The sequence below is a fragment of the Piliocolobus tephrosceles genome, chromosome 10 (genome assembly GCF_002776525.5).
Source record: "Piliocolobus tephrosceles isolate RC106 chromosome 10, ASM277652v3, whole genome shotgun sequence".
In the NCBI taxonomy this organism is placed as follows: domain Eukaryota; kingdom Metazoa; phylum Chordata; class Mammalia; order Primates; family Cercopithecidae; genus Piliocolobus; species Piliocolobus tephrosceles.
In genome coordinates, this window is record NC_045443.1 from 15,915,819 (window position 1) to 15,939,870 (window position 24,052).

At 38.2% G+C, this 24,052-nt stretch overlaps 1 long non-coding RNA gene across 1 annotated transcript in view; it reads right to left on the reverse strand.

Moving 5' to 3' along the window:
* Positions 1-19,105: 19,105 nt before the first annotated feature.
* The window catches only part of LOC111552113, a 52,568-nt gene continuing 47,621 nt past the window's right edge, over positions 19,106-24,052 (reverse strand). The window contains exons 2-3 of the long non-coding RNA XR_002734550.1: positions 19,977-20,128; positions 19,106-19,237 (exon numbers count right to left, since the gene is read on the reverse strand). This is a non-coding gene — a long non-coding RNA (uncharacterized LOC111552113). The remainder of the gene's footprint in view (positions 19,238-19,976; positions 20,129-24,052) is intronic.

Sequence of the window (24,052 nt, forward strand, 5' to 3'; positions counted from 1 at the left end):
GAGAGAGAGAGAGGGAGAGAGGGAAAAGAGAGAGATACTGATGGGTACCTTGGCTCCTTTCCACATGAGTTTCTCCATGTGGACCTCCCCAGGAGATTGCTTGAGTTTCCTCACAACATGGCAGTTGGGTTCCAGAAAAAAATATTCCAATGGGAAGTTGAAACTATCAGTATTTTAGGAATTGGGCCCAGAGCTTCAGCTTAGCATCAATCCTGCTATATGCTAATGGTCAAGCAGTCACACAGACTCTGCCCGGAGGTAAAGCAAATGGACATAAATTTCTTCTTTTGATAAGAGGATGAAAACTAAATGTAACCATCTTTAATCTCCATAGACTGGAAAGAGGATTCTTTTTTATTTTCAAGGTTCATTCCCATGGAAAATTTTTCTTTTTTATTATATAATACTGTCAAACTGTGAAAATGACCTGCTTTGTAAATAAAACCACAATAAAAAAATCACAGAGTTTAAAAAGTTTATTTATTTTTATATCACAATAAAAATATGGCAGAGTTTTATTGTGGTTTACTTAACCACAATAAAAATATAACAGAGTTGTAAGGCCCAAAGTTATACTTGAATCAGGATTACTCAAACTTGAGTCAGGATTCAAGTTTCATGTATAACTAATGCTTTTCTACTCAGAAAACTGGTCAGAACAAATGTGTCACCAGGATACAATATTGGTGTTGTATTTATGATGGTAATAAAAACAAAGTAAGAAATGTTCCTTGCTATATTTTAAAATTTTGATTAAATATTTTTTATTGGGTAGACCATTTTTTATTTTAAAAGGCAGTATTTTAATTCTCTTTCTGTTGAATATTCTTAAGTTGCATTTTGATAATATAGTAAAAAGTAAACAAGAATAGAAAAATTTTCTGTGTAGCGTTAAATGGAACACAGCAGATCACTTCTGATGATAAATGAAAAATTTTATTATGTAGTGAGAGAATACTACTAACTCAATATAAGGCATAGTGAGGTAGTTTTCAATTAATTTTTTGTTTTTATGAGGATGATGTTCTCATATTTAATAGAAATTGAAAGAGTTCATGACACAGTAAATGACAAATCTTATGGCATTTTCTTCTCTTTGTTGAAGAGGAGAATTCCATTTTATTTCTTTGATTTGTGAGAAAACTCTATGTTCTCTAATTTTACAAGCATCATTAATATTGTTTGTCAGTTATTGTTCAACAACAATGTGCAAGATTAGGCTTGAACAGTCAAAACAATACAATGAAAGAATAAGAAAAAAATGAGTAGGGATTGGTAGTGTCTTTCCTTCCAAGGATAAGTTATTCAGAGTTTCTGGTGCTATTAGGAGACTACTTCCTCATTGAACGTTTTGATGGTGCTATGCCTCTGGGGTTTTTCACCTGAGCTTTATTTTGTCTACTCAATGGCTTCACAGTCTCCGATGGTCTCTGTCCTCCTTCTCCCTGGAGAGTATTGGTGTTCTGCAGAGTGTTCCTCCTGGTCTTCTATTATAATTCTACATTTCCTGATCATAGTTCTCAAGATTTTTTTCTCTAATCCAAACTTCTCTACAGAGTTCCACACATATAAGCCACATTACTATCTGTATATCCTACAGGAATCTCCAACTCATCAGCCCCAGATTAAAATCATCATCCTTCTTCCAAAATCATTAATTAAGAGTTGCTACTCTTCACCCATATTTACTAGGTCACTAAGTTCTATCAATTCCTTCTCAAAATATGTTCATGCTTGTCCCATCCTTTTCATCCTCATGACCACTAACATATTTCAGGGTTTTGCATTTATTCCCTAGGTTGTTACAAAGGCCTCCTTACAGGTCAAACCACATCTAGTTTCACTCTAAGCCATCCCTCAAACTGCTTCCAGACTGACTGTCCCCAAAATACAAATAAGATAATGTGACAACCATATGTAAAACATCATCCTTCATTGTTTACAGAGCAGGGTCCAATCTCTGACATCAGATAGAATAAACTCTTTATGATATGTCTTCCTCTCCATTATCATCTCCCTCCAATTTCCTTAAAGATCCATCATATTGTTTCCTGCTCCTATACCTTCATGCATGCATACACACATAAACACACATCACATATATACATATAATGTATATGTATATAAGTGCACACACATCACATACATACATACATGTAATATGTATGTATATATACATAAATGCACGCACATTCTTTCTAAATGGAATGACTTCCCTCTCTTTATTGGTATACAGAGTGTCTCTGCCAAGATCTAATGTAAACATGACCTTCTCTTTGAAGCTTTCTGTTACCCTTCCACCTCTGCTGCCAGCTACATAATTACCACTCCCTACACTGTGTTGCTAAGTGTGCCTAAATCAAACATGACTTTTATTGTTGCACTGACAAGATTGTATTTCTATTATCTTTTGCATGTCTGTCTTCTGTAGAAAATTACAATTCTTTTTTTTTTTGAAACAGGGTCTCACTCTGTCACCCAGGCTGGAGTGCAGTGGCATGATCTCGGCTCACTGCAACCTCCACCTCCCGGGTTCAAGTGATTCTCCTGCCTCAGCTTCCCGAGTAGCTGGGACTACAGGTGCACACCACCACACCCAGCTAATTTTTGTATTTTTAGTAGAGACAGGGTTTCACCATTTTGACCAGGCTGGTCTCGAACTTCTGACCTCAAAGTGACCAAACCCCCTCGGTCTCCAAAAGTGCTGGGATTACAGACATAAGCCACCCCACCTGGCTGAAAATTACAATTCTTTAAAGATAGGAAACATGACTTACTTATAGCAGCATCTAGTGGCATTACCCTTTACAAAACCTATAAATTAAGCTGTGTAGAATGAATGAAAGAAAAATACGAAGATAAACTACATTAATTATAAAATGCTTATTAATTTCTGAGATTACGTTGCAAGAGTAAGAACCACATTATACTCTGACAGAGAAAAGACCTCAAGTTCAAACATCCAGAAGAAGTAACATTTGAAATCCAGTCACAATTTAAAAAAACAGTCTATCAGGTTTTAATACTTAATATCAGATGCTTTCCTAGGTAACAATTAAAGCCAGAAATTTTCAGAAAACATGCATTAGAAAAAAAGTAAAATAATTGGTATTAGAATAATTTTAGAGGCAGAAAAGACTAAAAATAATTTGTTATGATATGAAAGCTTTGATATTAGTAAAATAATAATGCAGAACAATGTGAAACACATAAAATAACCCAGAAAAGGAAGAACCAAAATTATATATAATAATAGTAATAATAATCACTACTATTTATTGCTTATGACATGACAGGCACTGTGTTGCAGCTCTACAATCTTATCTTTCTATCCTCACAGCAATGTTGAATGTAGATATTATTATTATTTATCTCATTTTGTAGATGATGAACCTGTGTCTAAGAAGGGCTGATCAACTGAATTTACCAAGGTCACATAGTCTAGTAAGTGACAGAATCACATCTTAAATTCTGACTTGGGAGCCCAAGCTCTTATCTATTACATACAAAGAGACAATTTCTTACCCATGTTTGACTATGTTTCTCCAGTCTCTTACGAGGAGAAATTAGGAATCATTTCAGAACCAAACTGTATAGTAATTTTGGTAGTTGGATGAGATGAAATTGTGTGATCTTGCTCTTGGGATCATAAGAACAACAGATGGGAATGGTCTTTTCCCTGAAGGGAACATGCTTCCCCTGTCGATCACCTATCCACTCAATAAACCTCAGGCTCACAATGAGGATTGGACAGCCGACACTAGATGGACATAGGAGGGAAGAGATGCTTCCTTTCTCTTGGGCTAGAAAGTGGTTGATTTTTGTCTCCCAGTAAAGGACACACCTGAATGGCTTTGTGGGAATTGAGGAGCTGCCCCTGACACATAGATCTAGTCAAGGTGTCTGCCTGATCAGAAATGGGGGACAAGAACAGGGATTGGTGTGAAAGTTGTAGTTAATTCTCAGGGTTGTATCCCCTCTCCATAGTTACCCATACAGTCTGATCTCACCTCTTCTATGATGAGTTAAAAAAAAAAAAAAAAGGGAGCAAGCCTGTGACCTTGCTTTCAACAAAGCAAAAGAGTACAGAGCAGTACAGCTTCTCCTGGACCAGTGTGGAGGTAACAAAAGCAGTGAACAAGGGCAGGTAACTGTGCCAGCAAGGCTGATGTTTCATGAGGGTCAGGGGCAACAGAGCAGCCCAACAGATACAAAGTACAGAAGGATAGATTCAACAGATTAATAAATGGCTCAACATACTTTGATCATGGAAAGTAAATGTGATCTTATTTTTAGTTGCAGACCATTGAGGCTTAGACCTCTGAATCACATTCATCGTATGGACACCCTGCTTTAAGACCTTCTGTGCCTCCCTACTGTCTTCAAAAGGAAGTTCAAGTTCCTGAGCATCCCACAAACAAGGCAATTCATGAACAGCCCATTGCTAATGTCCTCTCTCACAAGCCTTCTGACCCCACACAAAAGCCCTCAAATTCAAATGTACTAAATTATGAGCGTTTCTCCAAATGTGAGCTTTTGTCCTCTTTTGCCTCTGAACACACGATGCTTTCTCTGTATCTAATTCTTTTCCCCAAACTGCTTCTGCCCCTAAAACTCATTCTTTGCAGCTCAACTCAAAAATTCCTTTTTAAAAGAGCCTTTGTGACTAGAATGCAACTTATGTGATCTCTTCAATTTCCTATTAAAATCCTAAGAAAACATATACTTTATTTATTTATTATTTATTTATTTATTGAGATGGAGTTTTGCTCTTCCTGCCCAAGCTAGAGTGCAATGGCGTGATCTTGGCTCACTGCAACCTCTGCCTCCCAGGTTCAAGCAATTCCCCTGTCTCAGCCTCCCCGGTAGCTGGGATTACAGGTGCTCGCCACCACACCCAGCTAACTTTTCATATTTTTAGTAGAGACAGGGTTTCACTATGTTGACCAGGCTGGTCTCGAACTCCTGACCTCAGGCGATCCACTCACCTCAGCCTCCCAAAGTGCTGGGATTATAGGCGCAAGCCACTGCACCTGGCTAGAAAATGTATACTTCAGAATTGATCACTCCATATCGTTACGCTATGTTGACATATCTGCTTCCTTTTTGCATAATGTTCTCCTAGCGTGCCTGGCCCATGGTAGGATGCAATAATATTTGCTGAGTGAATGAATGACTGGTAATTCTCTTGATCACGCATAGTAGCTGCTGTAGTCCTCAGAGATTTGCATGTGCTGTTTCTTTTGTGAGAAGTCATGTATCCTGGAGGCTGATTTTTCCTTTATTTTGCAAATTAACTTAACCAAAATTGAAATTAGTGAGGAGGGCATAAAGGCCTTAAACATTCTAACAGTATTTTATCTTCCTTCTTTAGCTGCAGTCATTGACGTTATTGCTGATTCTTTCATGTATTATATTAACTAAATTGATCATTCTTACAGCATGTTCAAATGTTTAAAATATAGATATCTTGCTTGTGGCTCCCTAGATGGCTGCTAGAGGAGCTGGATCTTTCTTTTCACTTGCTCACTGATTTTCTCACAATGGACACTTTCCTAGTGCCCCTTTATCACACATGCACACAAAAAGGTACACACAAAACGATCCCCTTAAACAAGGTACAGTATTTGAAATAAATGAGAGTATTTTAGGAAACAAAGGTTGAATTAATTCTCCCCATTCATACCGACTGTGACTTCAACACAGCTCTTTGTAAATAAGTCTTTCACAATCATGTGATTTCCTGGCATGGTCACTCTATTCATGGAGTAAAAGAATGTATTGATCTGATTCTTGACCTAATAATCAAATTTCATCAAACTTTTATGCAAATTTGATTTATAGCAGTCTAGAATAGAGATTCGTGCTTGCTTTTTAAACAATATGTTTTTACAGAATAGACTGTTTTCACTAGTTCTGTTTCAGATTTTATGATCTCTCTCTATATATGCGTATTTTTTGAGATGGGATCTCCCTCTGTCACCCAGGCTGGAGTGCAGTGGCACAGTCACTGCTCACTGCAGCCTCAACCTCCCAGGCTCAAGTGATCCTCCTGCCTCAGGCTTCTGGGTAGCTGGGACAAGAGGCATATGCCATCATCTCCAGCTAATTTTTTTATTTTGTAGAGCTAGAGTCTCCCTATGTTGCCCAGGCTGACTCAAACTTCCGGACTCAAGCAATCCTCCCCCTCGGCTTCCCAAAGTAATGGGATTCGAGGCATGAACCACCACAACTGGCTTGATCTTTCTATTTTTAATTATTGGGGGAGAGCACCCACTAGCCTCTTTCTCTCACTGCGTTCCAATTCTACTATTCTGCTAGTATTTCATTGCATAAAAAAGGTTATGGATAATGACTCATTAATGAGGTTGACAACCTTACACACTCCTTCCTCACAATTGTGGAATGGAAGCTTTGTGTTTTTATGTAGTTACATTAACAATCTACTAACTACTTTACCACTGATTTTGTATTCTTGTCACTTCACGGTCTGTGCAATTTTCGCCAAATATGTGTCCAAAAATGTATTAAAAATATTGTTCTTTTTTCAACACTCACCCAAGTCAATGTTAACAGGCTCTACATGCTATCAGCCTCCATACCAAGATTTCATTTGCAACAGTTGTTTAAATTATTTTTTGATTATAAAGTATTTCATACATTTAAAAAGGAATAGAGACAATTAGCACAGGGAATGCTCGACACCATTAGTCATCAGAGAAAAGCAAATCAAAACCACAATGAGATACCATTTCACACTTAATAGGATGGCTGTAATTAGAAAAGATGGACAATAACAAGTGTTGGTCAGGCTGTGAAGAAATTAGACCCCTCACACATTGCTCGTGAGAATGTAAAACAACGCATCTGCTTTGGAAAACAGTTTGGCAGGTCCTCTAGGTTGCACATAGAATTACCATATGACCTACCTATTCTACTCCTAAGGAATATAAACATATGTTCACATAGTAACTTGTATACAAATGCTCATAGCAGCACTATTCCTAACAGTCAAAAGTAGAACAATCCAAATGTTCATCAACTGATGAATGGATAAACAAAATGTAATATACCCCAAAATGGAATATTATTTTGCCATAAAAAGGAATGAAGTGCTGATACATGCCACAACAGAAATGAAACACTGAAAACATCATGCTAAGTGAACAAAAGCCAATCACAAAAGACTACATATGTATGATTCCATTTATATGAAGTGTCCAGTATAGGTCAATCTATAGTGATCAAAAGTAGATTGCTGATTTTCTAGGGTTGTGAACGGTTGGGAGAAACTGGGAAGTGAATGCTGGTGGATACATGATTTATTTTTGGGATGATGAAAATGTTGTAAGATTGATCATAGTGATAGTTGCACAATTCTGTGAGTATCCTGAAAACCTTTGAATTTTACAATACAAATTGAGTAATATATATGGAATATGTTATATTTCAGTAGAACTGTTAGGAAATAAATAAAATGAATAATTTTTAAAACCCTAAATAATTACATAGGCAATATGTAGTAGACACTCATTAAAATATCTCCAACTTTTAAAACTATGTTTGCCAGGCCAGGCGCAGTGGCTTACGCCTGTAATCCCAACACTTTGGGAGGCCAAGGTAGGAGGATCTCTTGAAGTCAGGAGTTTGAGACCAGCCTGGCCAACATGGCGAAACCCCATCTGTACTAAAGATACAAAAATCAGTCAGGTGTGTTGGTACGTGCCTGTAATCCCAGCTATTCGGGAGCCTGAGGCAGGAGAATAACTTGAACCCTGGAGGCAGAGGTTACAGTGAGCTGAGATCATACCACTTCACTCCAGCCTGCAGGACAGAGTGAGACTCTGTCTAAAAATATATATTTATATAATATATATAGTTTAATATATATGTTTGCCAATTTTGCACCAGATTTTTTTAAGAAACAAAAAGTTACAAAATAAGTTGAAATCCCCTCTGTTCACTTTGCCCATTTTGCCTAGAAAGAACAACTATCATAAAGTTGGTGCACATCATTTCCATCTATACTTTTGTCCTTTTCATGTGTGTTATTATTTTTGAGATGGAGTCTTGCTATATAAACCAGGCTGGTCTTGAACTCCTGGGCTCCAGGAATCCTCCCACTTCAGCCTCCTGAGTAGCTAAGACTACAGGCATGCATCACTGCACCCAGTCCATATTTTTGTCCTTTTACTACTTATATGTATGTCTATAAATAAAACATGAGTCTATTTGGAATGTTTTTTACATTTTACATAAATGGCATAATGAAAAAATAGACTTCACAGCTTGCTTTTTACACATTGTGTGGTGTTTTAAAAGTTTAAATCTGTCCATATAAACATATGTAGATGTAGTTCATGTACTTAAATTCTGTATAGTATTCCATTGTGCTAAAATAACACAATTAATATCTATTGTTCTAGTGGTGAAAATATAAGTTGTTTCCAAATTTTAATCACTACAAAAAATACTGGGAAAAAAACATTTCTTGAATATGTTTCTGTGGGCATGTCTACATATATTTATCTAGGGGTATATACCTGAAGTTGGAAGTTTCTAGGTTATAGGTTATGATCAGTTTAAATAAAGCACAGTACAAGCTTATTTTCAAATCTTATACCAAACTGCATCCTTGTTGGCAGTGGTTGAACTATTATTACCTCCAACCCCTGGTCATCATTTAAAATTATCATTTCAAATTTTTTGTCAATTTGATGGTAATGAAATAATATCTCATTGCATTTTAATTTTATTTTCTTGAATTATGGTGAGATCAAACTTTTTTTTCATGTGTTTGTTGCTATTTAGGTGTTGCTTCTGTAAATGTTTTTCTTTTCCTTTGCAAGGACTGTTTATGTAGTCTGGATAATAATCCTCTGTTAGTTATATATATTTCAAAAATATTTCCCAATTTTGGCTTGTATTTTAAAATTTTAAATAGCATTGTTGTCAGATGCAAATTTTAAATTTTTGTATCATTAAATTTAACCATCTATGTCCTAATGGCCAGGAATTTTAGTGATATGAACATATTCTGCTATATTTTTTCTAAACATTGTAAGGTTTTGGTTGTCATATATGGATGTTAATCCACCTGAAATTTATTTTTTGTATTGTATAAAATAGATAAATACTTTTATCCTCTTCTTCAAATGGCTACTTGTCCCACAACCCTTGCCCTACTGATTTATAAGTGTTGTATATCAAGTTTCCTGTATAGATTTTTGTGTTTCCGAATTATTTATTCTTTCCCCTTAGTCTATTTGTCTTGCCTTATGTTAATAAAATGCTGTTTTAATTGCTATACCATATAAGTCTTGCTATCTTGTTTTTTCTTGTACCGTATCAGCATTGACCAATCACAGAATCAGAATAAACTTGAGAACCAGTACACTTGGGGAAATAAATTTCTCAAAATGATAGAAAGTTGGCACTGGCTCTGGAATGCTATTTGGAATAATTTGCAGTGGTACCTGTTAGTGATATGTGCAACTATCTGAAAATGTTTTTAATCACAGCCAACTGCTATTATTTTAGTTTATAAAGATAACCGTCTTTCAACTTTGAATACTGCATCTATAAAATAGAAGAGTTTTCATCTGAAGTTGTATAGAATACCATTAAAACACTGGCGCTATAAGAAACACATAGAACCTTTTTTAAGTTTCTTATACATAATATAACACTATGTGTCCATGAGAAAATCATTTTAAAGGCAAGATAACTAAATTCTGGAATAGTAAGGCATGTTAATCATAATATGAAATCTGTCATGCATAGCAGACATTTATATATATTCTGTCTTTAAGTTTTACTGCCAAAAAGTGTTGAATATAAGGAAACATACTGATAGAAAAAAATAAGAACATGAAAAAGGTCTTACTACAATAGGAGTTAGCACTAACTAGCAACATTTCTAACCCTCAGCTTTCATAATGCCTGTTGGGATATTTCATCTGAATAGAACACCACAAATTAAAGCATGACATTTCTCAGATGATTTGCCCCCCTATCGGTTTCCCTTCTTCAGCTTCTTTATTTCTGTCATGTGTACCCTTGTCTTTACAGTTCCTCAATTATAAAAGCTTGGTGTTATCTTTTATTTATTTTACCTCCGTATACTCTGTCTATGGTAGGCAGAATAATGGCTTCCTCCCTTTCCCCCAAAGATGTCCATGTCCTAATTTCTGAAACCTATGAATACACTACATTATATCCAAGGGGGGTATTATGGTTGCTAATAAACTGACTTTAAGGTTAAAAATTTATCCTAGATTGTACGGGAGGGCCCAATGTAATCAACAGTATCCTTTAAGTATGAAGATGGAGATGGAAGAGTCAGGGTCAGAGTGATGCAACCTCAGAAAGACTCAAAAGGAAATTTCTGGCTTTGAAGATGACAGAGATTCAGGAGCCAAGGAATGCAGGCAACCTCTAGAACCTGGAAAAGGCAAGAAAACAGATCTCCTACAGCCCCTGGCAGGAAGGCAGCCGTATTGAAATCTTGATTTTAGCCCAGTGGAACCAATTTCAGGCCTCTGACCTTTCAGGATGGTAAGATAATAAACTTGTGCTGCTCTAACCCATCTAGTCTGTGGTCATTTGGTAGAGCAGCAATAGGAAACGAATACACAATTCAATTACCAATCATATGTTCATTGATTCTTTTTTTTTTTTTTTTTGAGACAGGGTCTTGCTCTGTCACCCAGGCTGGAGCCATCTTGGCTCACTGCAGCCTTGACCTCCTGGATTCAAGCAATCCTCCCACCTCAGCCTCCCAAGTAGCTGGGACTACAGGCACAGGCCACCACACTTGGCTAAATTTTTTGGATTTTTTGTAGAGACAGGGTTTCTCCCTGTTGCCCGGGCTGGTCTTGAACTCCTGAGCTCAAGCCACTTACACACTTCAGCCTCCCAAAGTGCTGGGATTACGGGCATGAGCCAACATGCCTGGCTGATTGATTCTTATGTTCTACTTCCTCTCAAATGGCTTTCTAATCAGGATAAAATGGCAGACCCCACTTCTGGCCTTCCTTTGTTAGCTTCTGGATGTTGCCATAGATTCCTAACAATGATATAGGGCAGTGGTTTCCAACCTTTTTGGCACCAGGGATGGGTTTCATTGAAGACTATTTTTTTACAGACCCAGGGGGTGTGGGATAGTTTGGAATGATTTAAGTGCATTACATTTATTGTGTGCTTTATTTATATTATTATCACATTGTAATATATAATGACATAATTATACAACTCACCATAAGGCACAATCAGTTGGAGTCCTGGACTTGTTTTCCTGCAACTAGACAGTCCTATATGGGGGTGATGGGAGACAGTGACAGATCATCAGGCATTTGATTCTCATAAGGAGTGTGGAACCTAGATCCTAGATCCCTCCCATGTAGAATTCACAATAGAATTTGCATTCCTATGGGAATCTAATGCTAGGGCTGATCTGACAGGAGGTGGAGCTCAGGTGGTAACGGGAGGTATGGGGAGCAGCTGTAAAAACAAATGAAGCTTCACTCACTCACTCACTGCTCACCTCCTGCTGTGTGGCCCAGTTTCTACCAGACCACAGACCGGTACCAATCTGTGGCCTGAGGGTTGGGGACCCCTGATATAGGGGATCTAGTCCTAAACTGTGAGTCAGGTCTAGCCTATTTCTGCTGTTAATTAGCTTGTGACCTTAGGCAACCTCTCTGCTAAATTTCCTTGCTCTCCACCCCTAATACACACACACACACACACATACCAGACACCAGAAATTGAGTGAGTTGACTAAGATGATTATTACATTTCTTTCTAGTTCTGCTTAGCATCATTTTGTAGTCTGTCTCTTGCTTCCTCGCATCTTCTATACACCAATCCAGAACTCTTCTTAAATCCTGTTTGGTATAAATTAAATTCTTACGTAGAAGCATGCATTGACTTTTCACTGCTTAGAGATTAAATAAGTCCCTATTAGAGACCTCTAACCACCTGCCCACTCCCCATCTCTCTGTAACAGTTTTTCTTTTCCAGGGTTCATTACTCACTGCAGCAAAACAGGTCTCATTCACCCCTGAGGCATGATCTGTTCAGGCTCTTCCTCCTTCCTGAAATACCCATCGCATCTGTATCTAGTTATCAGAGTCCTGCTCTTTCTGTAAAAGACCCAGCAACTACCACTCCCCTGGGACTGTTCCTCCCCCACAATTGCTGCCTACACTGTGTTTGTCAAACCAAATTATCATGAGAACTTACAAATGATCTAAGTTTTCCAACTCAACACTGAAGATTGAGGATGGTAGAGAGATGACAGAAGAGGGATAAAAGAAAAGAGAAACTAGTTCAAAAGAGTAAGACTTTGCCTTTCAAGTCTCCGGAAGGAGTGGGGGAACAAATGTGTTTGGAACTGATCCAATATGACTTGTGTTATTATTTCTTTCAGTATGTCTTGTCTCCCAAGGTATAAGCCCTTAATGATGGAGCCATTTCTAATATTTCTTTTTATCCTTGTCATTTAAAAAAAAAAGATGTCTTACCAAGAAAAACTACTACTTGTTTGCTCAGTGTTGTAATACATAAATGACAATGACATTAATACACCAAATTCAGTTTTAGTTTCCACAATTCATGAGGATACAAAATGCTTAATGAGCTCATCAGCCAAGTATTTGTTAAATTCCTGCTTGTGTATAGTACATGTTAGCAAAATAATCCCCAGCACTGGACGGTGTGGACTCTCAATCCCCCTCATTCCTTGGCCTAGGAATCCCACGTTTTCAGCAGCACTTTTTGGTAGATGCCAAATGTAACTCATAGTTATCTAACCCCTCTTGAATGTCTCTGGTTTCTGGGAGGATGTTCCTCCTACCAGTGGTCCAAAAAAGCCTACTTCATTCCAAGCTGTGTAGTCACAGTCATATTGCCAGGGCAGTCAGCTTCATCCAGTGGAGCAACACAGAGGCCTCGAATGAATCCAAGATGTGGCTCACTGTCCAAAAGCAAGGGTAATTTCTTAAGAAACTGGGCAACTATGAAAGGTGGCATAAAAATTAATTCCATTCTGAAACTTAATGAGAAATTTTTAGATTTCCTCAATTTAGTTAACTCATAATAGTACTTAGTCAGATTCTTTGCTTAAAACTTTCTGTCCAAACCATCTACTCAGCCAATATTTGCAGGCCTGACTAGAGCATTATCTTCATAGGAGCTCTCTCCAACTTTGTCATTTTATTCTAAAACCAGAAGAACTTCTGTATGATCCATTTACACTGCAATACTCCAAGATGCTAACAGCTGAGTGGTCATGACTAAGGTGAGCTCTTGGCTCAAGTCTGGGGTAATAAGTTTAATCCAAAGTGAACCTGAGGACTTGGTCTGAAATCCAAGACACTGTGTCAGCACATATCCGTCCTTGAGAATGTAACACAGTACTATTTTAAAATTGTTTCATATAGCTAAGTATTTCACTTTTTCCTATTTGTTCTCTTCCCAGTCAGCTCTCTTCCAGGTTTTTCTTTTCTTTTGTTTCCCACACTTAAGTTCATTTCTACACACATATTGTACCAACTGTCAGTAGCATACAAATGCCTCCTTCTTTGGCTTGTCAGTGACATAAATTTTCTCTAATATAACCTGACAAGGGCATTGTATTAGAAATGTCATTTATTTCTCTCATTTAGTCATAGATTTTAAGTGTCTTTCAAAGACTGTGTCTTTCTCACAGAAATTCCTTTGCCCACACAATATTTTTGTTTCCCGCACAGAACATATATTTATATGTGACATAATGAAGCTGGCAAGGAAATGACTCTTTCAGCTTTTTAAAACCACAGTATTAGCTTGGAGCTAATATACAATGGGCTAGTTATTTCTATCATACATACATACAGATACATGTATTACACTATCATCTTTAAAGCATGTATCATGTACATTCTCATTCACATATACAGCCATGCATATAAATTAACTGTTGCTACACAGCCACAATCTCTCACATTTCCATATTCTTCCAATCTTTCTCCCTCTCTTCTACTTCTTAACTATGTTCATCATAACCAGGACTATAACATACTGGGTAAACTGGCTATCATGCCAAATATATCTGGAAAAACATTTAGATACACTGCTTTACAGAATGAACACAGCTGGAATCCAGAGAACAGTGCAAATTTTTAAAAAATTTTTATATTATATCATCTTACTTGAGGCTATAGAATAAACCTTACATGGTTACCTTCAAGTCTTCTCTCTTCCGAGAATCCTCAATTCTTTTCTTTTCTATCTTTCAGCAGTTGGTGCTAAAAATGGTGGTTGCCACCACCCTATAATGTGCTAGCTCTCTCTTGGGAGAGCACAGGTGAATTGAGGGCTCTTTATAATCCTTCATAGACATGGGCTGGGACAGCTCAGAATCTTCAGAGTCAAGCAACTGTAAGACAAACAAATATTTTTCTTTCTAATATTGGTCACCACTCATGGCAACATTTCATTGCACGATCATGCTTTAAAGAACTAGACCTGATGATAGAAAGAAATTCTTTTCCCTTACCCCTTAGCTATTGCCTTCAACCCTCCTTTCCACCCACCGACCCACCCTCCTGGGACTATTGACTGGTGTAATAATCCCAGAAGATTGTCTCCCTCATAGAAAGACTAAAGCATCCTTACCTTCATAGAATGACAAGTAAAGTGATGTCCTTGGAATTTCTGCTTGAATTTGGTGCCCTGGGCCCTCTTATTGAGAGATCAGATTCCAGGGTGAGAGTAACAGGCCAACTAGCCAAGAAAGAAAGCTATTTGTTTTTCTTTTGAACTATGAAAAGACCCTGCTTGTGAGTACATTTTAGAAAGAAGAAAGGAAGGATAAAAAAAAAAAAAAAGAAAGCAAGGATATCTCTGGAACTTTGTCCTGTTTTCTGCAACAAAATGTGAATGAATAGTTCAAAGAGTGAAAACTTTTAGTGATGGCTGATGTCTCTCAGGGATAAGCTGGATCCCCAATGTTTTGAAGATCTTTGAGTCCAAAAATTGATAATCAGAAAAGTACTTTTTGTTTGCTTAATGTATCCCTGTTCTGATTTCAATTAAACTCCAAATTTTGTTTTACAACAATAGATGAAGACAGACAGTCCTCTTCTGCCACACACATGTAACATCTAGCTGTACATAGCAGACACAGATACCCCGAGAATCTTGAAGTCTAGCTCAGGGTGACCCAGGTTATATCACAGCCTGGGCAAAATTGTGGCTTGCCTCAGTCTTCAGGTCCACATGGGGCAGTTGCGTTATGCAATTGCTTTGAGTAAGAGTAACTGACTATCCAGAATGGATGGTGAGGATTTAAGGAAATTCCCTGGGAATGTCTTGACAAAGTCAGTCCAGCCTTTGGGACAGCAATATAGCTCCTGGGATGTAGGCAAAATCTGACCAATGTATGAGACTTAACAAGGAAGATGTACATAACAATAGAAGACGGAGAAACAGTGAGTATAAAACTAAAATTGGGGAAGAGGCCAATGCAAGCTTCAAGGTCATGTTGACGTAGTTGAGGAGGAGTAAAATATCCCAGGATGAAATCCCTTAATCAGCAAGAATCCTTCTAATTTCAAAATGTAAGCTCTTTAAGGGCAAGAACCTATGACTTTTGTTGGGAAAGGCAACCTGCTAACAGGCACTAAGAGTCCCTGTCCAGTCTTGCTGGATATACCAAGAATGCAAGGCTCTCACTGGTCTTCACTCAGGCCTTTCTTCAGGATTATGCTTGTGGCAAGTGACAACCTTGGAGGGATAAGGTAGTATCTTCTCCTAGACAAAGAATGGACTTGTTACCCTGCACTCTGAAAGTTCTCTAAGCACAGTGTTCCCCTCTTTTATGAGTGTGGAGGCATCTGTACAGGCCCCCCTGTGTCATCCCCATGAAATTTGGGGATTGTGGAAAGCTGACAGAAGAAAATGTGAAGATCACGCTGCCTGTTGCATTATAAGTAATAGAGTCCTTTACCTCCGATTCAAGAGTCTCGTACCTTTTCCCAGGTCCATGATAGAGTAACAGGCTAGCCTATTAGCTTGAAAGTAGAGTAAAATCCCAGACTGTCTATAGTTTCTGACAGCTATATCCCCAGCACCTAGAAAAGTAAAAACACATGGCATCCTATTTATTAGTGGTTAAAAGTTTGTGCTAGGTGTTCACTGCTCAAATTTAATTAAATCAAATTAATGGGATTTTCATTAAGAAATGTTTCTAATAATTTCTGAATATTTGCCAAATCATATATTAAACAGTTACCAAAAAAATATTTGGGAAAGAGCATCAGCATTTTAATTGCATTACATATAATGTTTTTAATTCATTTGTTTAATTCTAAAGATAGCCATTTTATGAAGATAATAAATACCAATAATAAGGACATTTTAAAACTCTTTCATTATTAATTTTTCAGTGTACTCAGACCAGAATCCACATTGAGAAGCCTTGGAAAAATAAGTAACTCAATTTCCCCCTCTGGTCTAAGTAGAAGACATTGATTCAAGTTCCTCTGAGTTCCATTAAGATTTCAGAAGTAATCCTCTCCCTTGTGTCTACAATTGATTTAATAATAAAATGACCTCTGATTAGTTATACCTTTCAACAGAAGTTTTTCCACTTACACAATAATTAAACAGTTTAGACTTGAACTAACATTTGCAGGACATGTGTTGTGTACCCATCTGTGTGTGACGCACTTTCACATAAACAGTGATACAAAATCTCTTGGCAACACATAGCCAGTGGTAAGTCCCTGTAACTGGCTCATTGTATTTTTTTTTTCAGTATATTGCAATCCTTTTTGTATGTGGGTTCCATACCTTTCTAAATACTTAGTAATTTAAAGGAAAGGCAACCTTTTGTTTCCTGGTGAGAGGTTATGGAATTTGTTTTAACTGAAATGGAGAACTTCCTTTTCCTTTCAAGTAATGTGACACTGTAAGCTGCTAGCATGGCCACAAGTAACACTGAAACAAAACTTCAGGCCAAAGGGATCATCAGCGTTTAATTCAAATCTTTAAGAATGGCGACTGTGGCCGGGCGCGGTGGCTCAAGCCTGTAATCCCAGCACTTTGGGAGGCCGAGACAGGCGGATCACGAGGTCAGGAGATCGAGACCATCCTGGCTAACACGGTGAAACCCCGTCTCTACTAAAAAGTACAAAAAACTAGCCGGGCGAGGTGGCGGGCGCCTGTAGTCCCAGCTACGTGGGAGGCTGAGGCAGGAGAATGGCGTGAACCCAGGAGGCGGAGCTTGCAGTGAGCTGAGATCCAGCCACTGCACTCCAGCCTGGGTGACAGAGCGAGACTCCGTCTCAAAAAAAAAAAAAAAAGAATGGCGACTGCCTTGAAAGGATCTTCCTGAATAATCTCTTCTAGATGTCTAAAACTATGTTGTAGATGAAAAGTCGGGGTTTTTTTTGTTTTGTTTTGTTTTTGAAATGGAATCTCGCTCTGTTGCCAGACTGGAGTGCAGTGGTGCAATCTTGGCTCACTACAGTCTCTGTCTCCCGGGGTTCAAGTGATTCTCCTGCCTCAGCCTCCCGAGTAGCTGGGATTACAGGCACATGCCACCACACCCAGCTAATTTTTGTATTTTTAGTAGAGATGGGTTTTCACCATATTGGTCAGGATGATCTCAATTTCCTGACCTGGTGATCTGCCCACCCTGGCCTCCCCAAGTGCTGGGATTACAGGCCTGAGCCACCACTCCTGGCCCGAAAAGTACTTTTTGACAAAGAGAGAATAAAATAAGACCCTCTAGATAACCTCCTCATACTGTTTTACCACCACGCTCTCAAAACAATTTATTCACACAGAATTCTGGAGTTTTGGGATTTGGACATATTGCAGGGTTCCCCAAACCCCAGCCCGCAGACCACTACCTGTCGGTAGTCTGTTAGTAACCGGGCCACACAGCAGGAGGTGAACAGCAGGTGAAAGGGCATTACCACCTGAGCTCTGCCTCCTGTCAGATCGGCAACTGCATTAGATACTCATAGGGGTGCAAGCTCTATCGTGAACTGCGAGGGACCTAGGTTGCGCACTCCTTATGGGAATCTAACTAATGCTTGATGATCTGAGGTGCAACAGTTTCATCCCAAAACCATCCCCTCAACCCTATCCATGGAAAAACTGTCTTCCATGAATCCAGTATCTGGTGCCAAAAAGGTTGAGGATCACTGCTTTACTGGCCATTAAAATCTCATCTTTATAAGTGAATGTCAAAGAAACCATTAACATTATTCAGATCATTACAATGGGCTAAAAATATAGTTCCACTGGAAGAAAAAGAAACATAGAGTTGTAAGTTTTCCTAGTAGGTGTTTCACCTAATAACAACGCAAGACTTCCTAAAATGTACATATATTTCCTATGTCATCACATGGCCAGGATGACAAAGATTATGCAGATTTGCCTCACTGAAGCTCTGAAACAGAATGTTTAAAGACGAACAGTGATCTTATGACAGGCAAATAAGGTTGTCTTTCTTTTGTCTTCATTTTTTTAAGTATTGTGTATCATTGCTAGTCACACCAACTTTCTTGAATATTCTTTCTTTCTCTTTATTTTTTTTTTGAGACAGTCTCATTCTGTTGCCCAGGCTGGAGTGCAGTGGTGTGATCTCGGCTCACTGCAACCTCCAGCTCCCGTGTTCAAGTTATTTGCCTGCCTCAGTCTCCAGAGTAGCTGTGACTACAGGTGTCTGCCACCACACTCGGCTAATTTTTATTTTTTAATTTTTTAGTAGAAATGGGGTTTCACCATATTGGCCAGGCTGGTCTCGAACTCCTGACCTTGTGATATGCCTGCCTCGGTCTTCCAAAGTGCTAGGATTACAGCCATGAGCCACTGTGCCCGGCCTTGAGTATTCTTTCTAAACTGTCACCACAATTGGAAGACTGAAGATCCTTAATTGTACAAGCTATTGTTTACTCTTCAAGTATATTTGTATAATTGTGCCTAGCTCAGTGCTTGGAACATTGTAATTATTAATAAATGTTGGTTGAATAAATAAATTTATATACCCCTATATTCAACCCTCAACTTATTACCTTTTTATCTCTACAGACACTTTTTTGGATTCCTCCTATATGTGAATTTCATCCAAATATGCAGTCATCCTTCTGCTCCCTCTCCTTCTTGGGCTTTTCAACTCCAACTGATTGCTGGATATTTTTCTCTGGATGCTCTGTGTATTAAATCCGTTCTCACATTGCTATAAAGAAATAACTGAGACTGGGTAATTTATAAAGTAAATAGGTTTAATTAGCTCATGGTTGTGCAGAATGTGTAGGAAGCATGATGCTGGCATCTGCTCAGCTTCTGGGGAGGCCTCAGGAAACTTACAATCATGACAGAAGAGGGAGCAGGCACATCACATACCCAGGGCAGGAGCCGGGTTAAGGGAGGTGCCACACACTTTTAAATGATCAGATCTTGCAAGAACTCTCTCACTATTGAGAGGAAAGTAGCAAGGGGATGGTACTAAATCATACATGAAAATTCCATCCACATAATCCAATCATCTCCTACCAGGTCCCACCTCTGTAAGATCTGGGGGAGACACATATCCAAACTTTATCACTGTGCAAGTCCATAATTTCAAAGTGTAAATGCACTGCACTAGGCAATGCAGGTGATGTGAACAAGGGTGAATCACAGTCTTTGCCCTCCAGAAGTTTACAGACTAGTAAGAAAAATTAGCGCTTTCAAAGCCCAATGTAAGTATTATGAGAGAAGTACAAACTGAGGACTGCAATGTCTGGGACTCTCTCACAGGCACTAACTCCTTTAGCAGGAAAGTTTCACCTAGAGCTAGACATGAACTTCAACATTCAAAATTCTCCAGCATGCTTTGCTCCATGTTTATGCCCAGATCATCCTTGGGTTCTTCCCGACTGGCCTCAGTGCCCTAATTATATCCAAAATTGTGATCACAATTCTTGGATCCTGACCTGCTTTCCCACTTGCTCCACAGTGGTGGCTTTCACATACTGGAGGAGGTCCATGACTCTTTCCAAGTTCTTAGACTCCTACTCACTGCTCGGAGACGTTGGCATCCTGGCTGTCTTTTATGCTCCCATCCTGCCTCGAGTCGCTTCTAAGTCTGTGCATGTTAAAAGGAAATAAAAAATCATATTTCAGGAAATACTTTAAGGAAGAGCTAGCATTTGATTTAAATATGCTGCCAGCAGTCATGCAAGTAACATTGGAAGAAAACAAAATTAAAGCAGAGGAACTAATATGAGCAAAGACACAGAGAAAACCTCAGGGCATATGCCCCTAAAGGTGGATAGAATAGTTTGGTGGGCTTGAGCTTTTTTGGCTCCGGTAAGTTTTACCCACATCATCCTCACATTCAAGGACTAAACCTGTTATTAGGGAAAAGGAATAATATCGTGCCAAAAAAGGAATGGAAATGGGAGAAGAAAATAAACGCACAGGAAAATAAAGCAGGAAAGAGCTTGAGGGGGTAACAGAACTGCACAAAGGCAATATGGGCATGTTGGTGATGATCTATACCATGACTCCCCGTTCATCAGCCTGAGGCTAGGGGTTATGAGAAACAGAGCAGCAGGACTGTAGATGCTCCACAGAGTTTCCAAATGAGTACCCACCAGATGAAAGCTATCTTCCTAGCCACCTTGAGTTCTTTTCTCCTACCAGGCATATCACAGGGATTTAGGAACTCCCCATGTTTGTTCATGGACACTGCAGCAGTCTCTGCTGCGAACCTATGGACTGAAGCAATGCTGTTCCTTACGACAAATGCCTCATCTCCTCATTGCCATGGCATTGCCCTGAAGCTGTCGCTACTGCCAACTTTGCCTCTTCTCCTAATCTCTCTTCCTACTGAGGCTGCTGCTGCCACCCCTACATACACGATGTTGTGCTCTGAGATGTATGATGCATGGTCTTTTGCTACAGCTTGGGTGTGTGTTATGGAGACGAGCAGAGAGGGCGAAGGAACATTATAGAATTGAAGAAGCAAAAATGAAATGGTTCTTGGATGAGGTAGAATTTGCCCTGAGCTTTGAAAAATGGTAGTGGTCGGGGTAGGCAGATTTTGAAACACAGAGAAAGTAAAGGAGAATTTCCTGAGACCGAATAAAACTGTCAACTATGGAGTTAACAAAGTGTGTCTGGGAGTCAGTAGAACCATTTAGCAGGTGATGAGAATTCACGTAAGGGACTAATGACATCATCTTCTGTCTTGGAGCTAAACTTTTTTTTTAGTTTTATGAGAGAAAGAGAGAATTAACATAAACAATAGCCTTTTTATGAAGTTGGGATAATTTCTCTTTTCTTCCCTGTTAATGGAAGTTGAGAATTGCCTTGAATAAGAATTGAGAAATTTCTTCTTCACACAGAGAAAGACAGTTTTAGCTAGAGTATCATAGTGAAGACATGTATCACAGTTGTTCAAGATCCTCCAGGCAGAGCTAATGTATTTGCTTTGGGAGCCAGCAGGGTGTTCTTTAGTAGGGACAGAACCAATCCATACAGAGCCTTTATGTGAAGGAGAAAAAAAGATACTCCTTTATTCAAACAGATACAGGCCCAAGCAGGCATAGAGATTGGCAAGACAAGTGTGAGCTGAATTTAAACCTACCTGCCACTAGTCATGTGCCCCTGAGTAATGTACAACCTTCACGAAAAAAATCAGGAAGCCCTCAGGTTTAAGACATCTAGTCGTATTTAAAGTGAATATGAGAGCTGACATGAGAATAGATAGAGGTTTCAAATGACAATTGGGCTATTTTTCTGGTGCAATGAGATATAAGCCTAGACTTCCTATCCCTGTGCCTATTTTTCCTCTGTTACTTTGAGATTACATTGCTTGTAGCCTTGAGTATTTAAAAGAGAAGATCAAACCCATTTATTTAATGTCACAATCAATATTGATCCCAGGGTATCTACAGAATAGATTCTCTGTAGGCAGTGTTCACTGTGGCTTTGAGGAGTTCAGGGAGAATTTACGAGCACAATTCTTTTTTCAGTTAGAAAGAAAACACATTCAAGATGTACTAAAATAGCTTAATAGAACAGTAGTGCCTTACTGTATGCACATAAGATGAGCTTATATTTACTAGCCAAAGAATTTATAGCTGAGAGAAGTAGATTTCAGCTTATGAGAATCTCTGTCTTTCAATTCAGTGCAATAGTTCATTGTAGAAAATTGGTTCGTAAGAGAGTCTGAGAAATGATAAGGTCATAAATGATTGAATTATGACATTCAATTACTATCATTCTCAACTGATAATATTGCCTTGTATGATGTAATGCAATTTGTAAATAGCCAGTTAAGATACATTGTCCCATTACATATAGTGAAATATAATTTTGCAGATACGTTACTACAATAGAACGTAGCTATGTAGAAATCATGCTTTCCACTTGTAGACTTACTGTGGGACTCAAAAGACAGTGTAGACCAAAAAGTACTTTTTCAGCATACATAATTGTAAGATAAGATGAAGCATTTTATACCTTTTGATATCTGGTAATTAGATGGGAAATTAATATCCTCTTTTGTTGTCTCTAATACTCATTTGCAATTACCCGTAAGGCTAGCTGCAATTTTTTAAGATAAAATCATTTCTAAAATTCTTGGTAGGATTTATTTTTTGTTTAAAACAAACAAACTAGAAAACTGGATCCTATGTTAACACCTTGCACTCTGACATTGATCATACTTCAGATGTTGGCATTTTGTTTTCCTTGTTTCACGTGGATATTTTAATCCCCATTACCCTAAAATCTACTGGACAAAATGAGAGCAGTGGTAACCTCATAATGATTAAGTCAAGTAAATGCCTTACAACTCTCTCCCTAACACAAATCATTCATTTACCCTCCTCACTGTCTTGTGAAAGGTTGGGATAGTCCTAAAAACAAATATGTGTTAAAAAGATTTCCCATCTTTGAATGTTTCTTTCTCCTTTTTCTTTTCCTTTTTTTTTTCTTAGTCTGTCACCCACATTGGAGTGCGGTTGTGTGATCTTGGCTCACTGAAACCTCCGCCTCCTGGGCTCAAGTGATCCTCCCACCTCAGCCTGCCCAGTAGCTGGGACTACAGGTGTGCACTATCATGCCTGGTTAATTTTTGTATTTTTTGTAAAGACAGAGTTTTGCCATGTTTCCCAGGCTGGTCTTAAACTCCTAGACTCAAGCTATCCTCCTGCCTCAACCTCCCAAAGTGCTGGGATTATAGGCATGAGCACCACACCAAGCCTCTTTCATTATTTCCTACATCTCTGAATCCTACCCAATCCAAACTTATCTGAAGGCTCTCTAGCAAGTTTTTTCCAGCCTGTCCTCCCTCCTTGGAGCTCCCATGTCACTTATATCTTTATAGTCATTTAACTAATTTTGATGCAATCCTATGCCATCTTAGATTATGTCTGTTAATATGTATGAGCCTTGTTTCCCTAGCAACACTGTGAGCCTCAGCATAGGAAATGAAGCTTGTCTCCTTTTTGTTTCTGTATAAAGCTTGGTATAGAGCTGAGCACAAAATTGGTGCTACTCAATTCAGTAAATTTAAGTCAGCTTCCCTCCAACCTACAGGTTGTGTAAGTTCCCAAGATGTTGCTCTTCTCTCACCACTACAAACTATATATAGATATCCATACACACACGTACATATATACATCTATGTATGTATTCCATTACATTAATATAATATATACAAACATGTACACACATAATGTGTATATATATGTATAACAATATATACACATAAATGTATACACATATATGTATATATTATATTAATATTATATAACATATAATCATATATATTATATTATATTATATAAAATACATAGTAACCAATATTCATAAGATTTCATTACCCCTTAACTCTGCTTTGGTTAAGAATAAGATACATATAATTAAAATACATTAAAGGAAATTTATATTAAATTACACTTCCTTCAGGAGACTTATTGATTGTCTGGAATTTAAAAATGTTTGAGAAAGTACAATCAGTATCATAGCATGTGAACATGGAATAAATACTGACTAC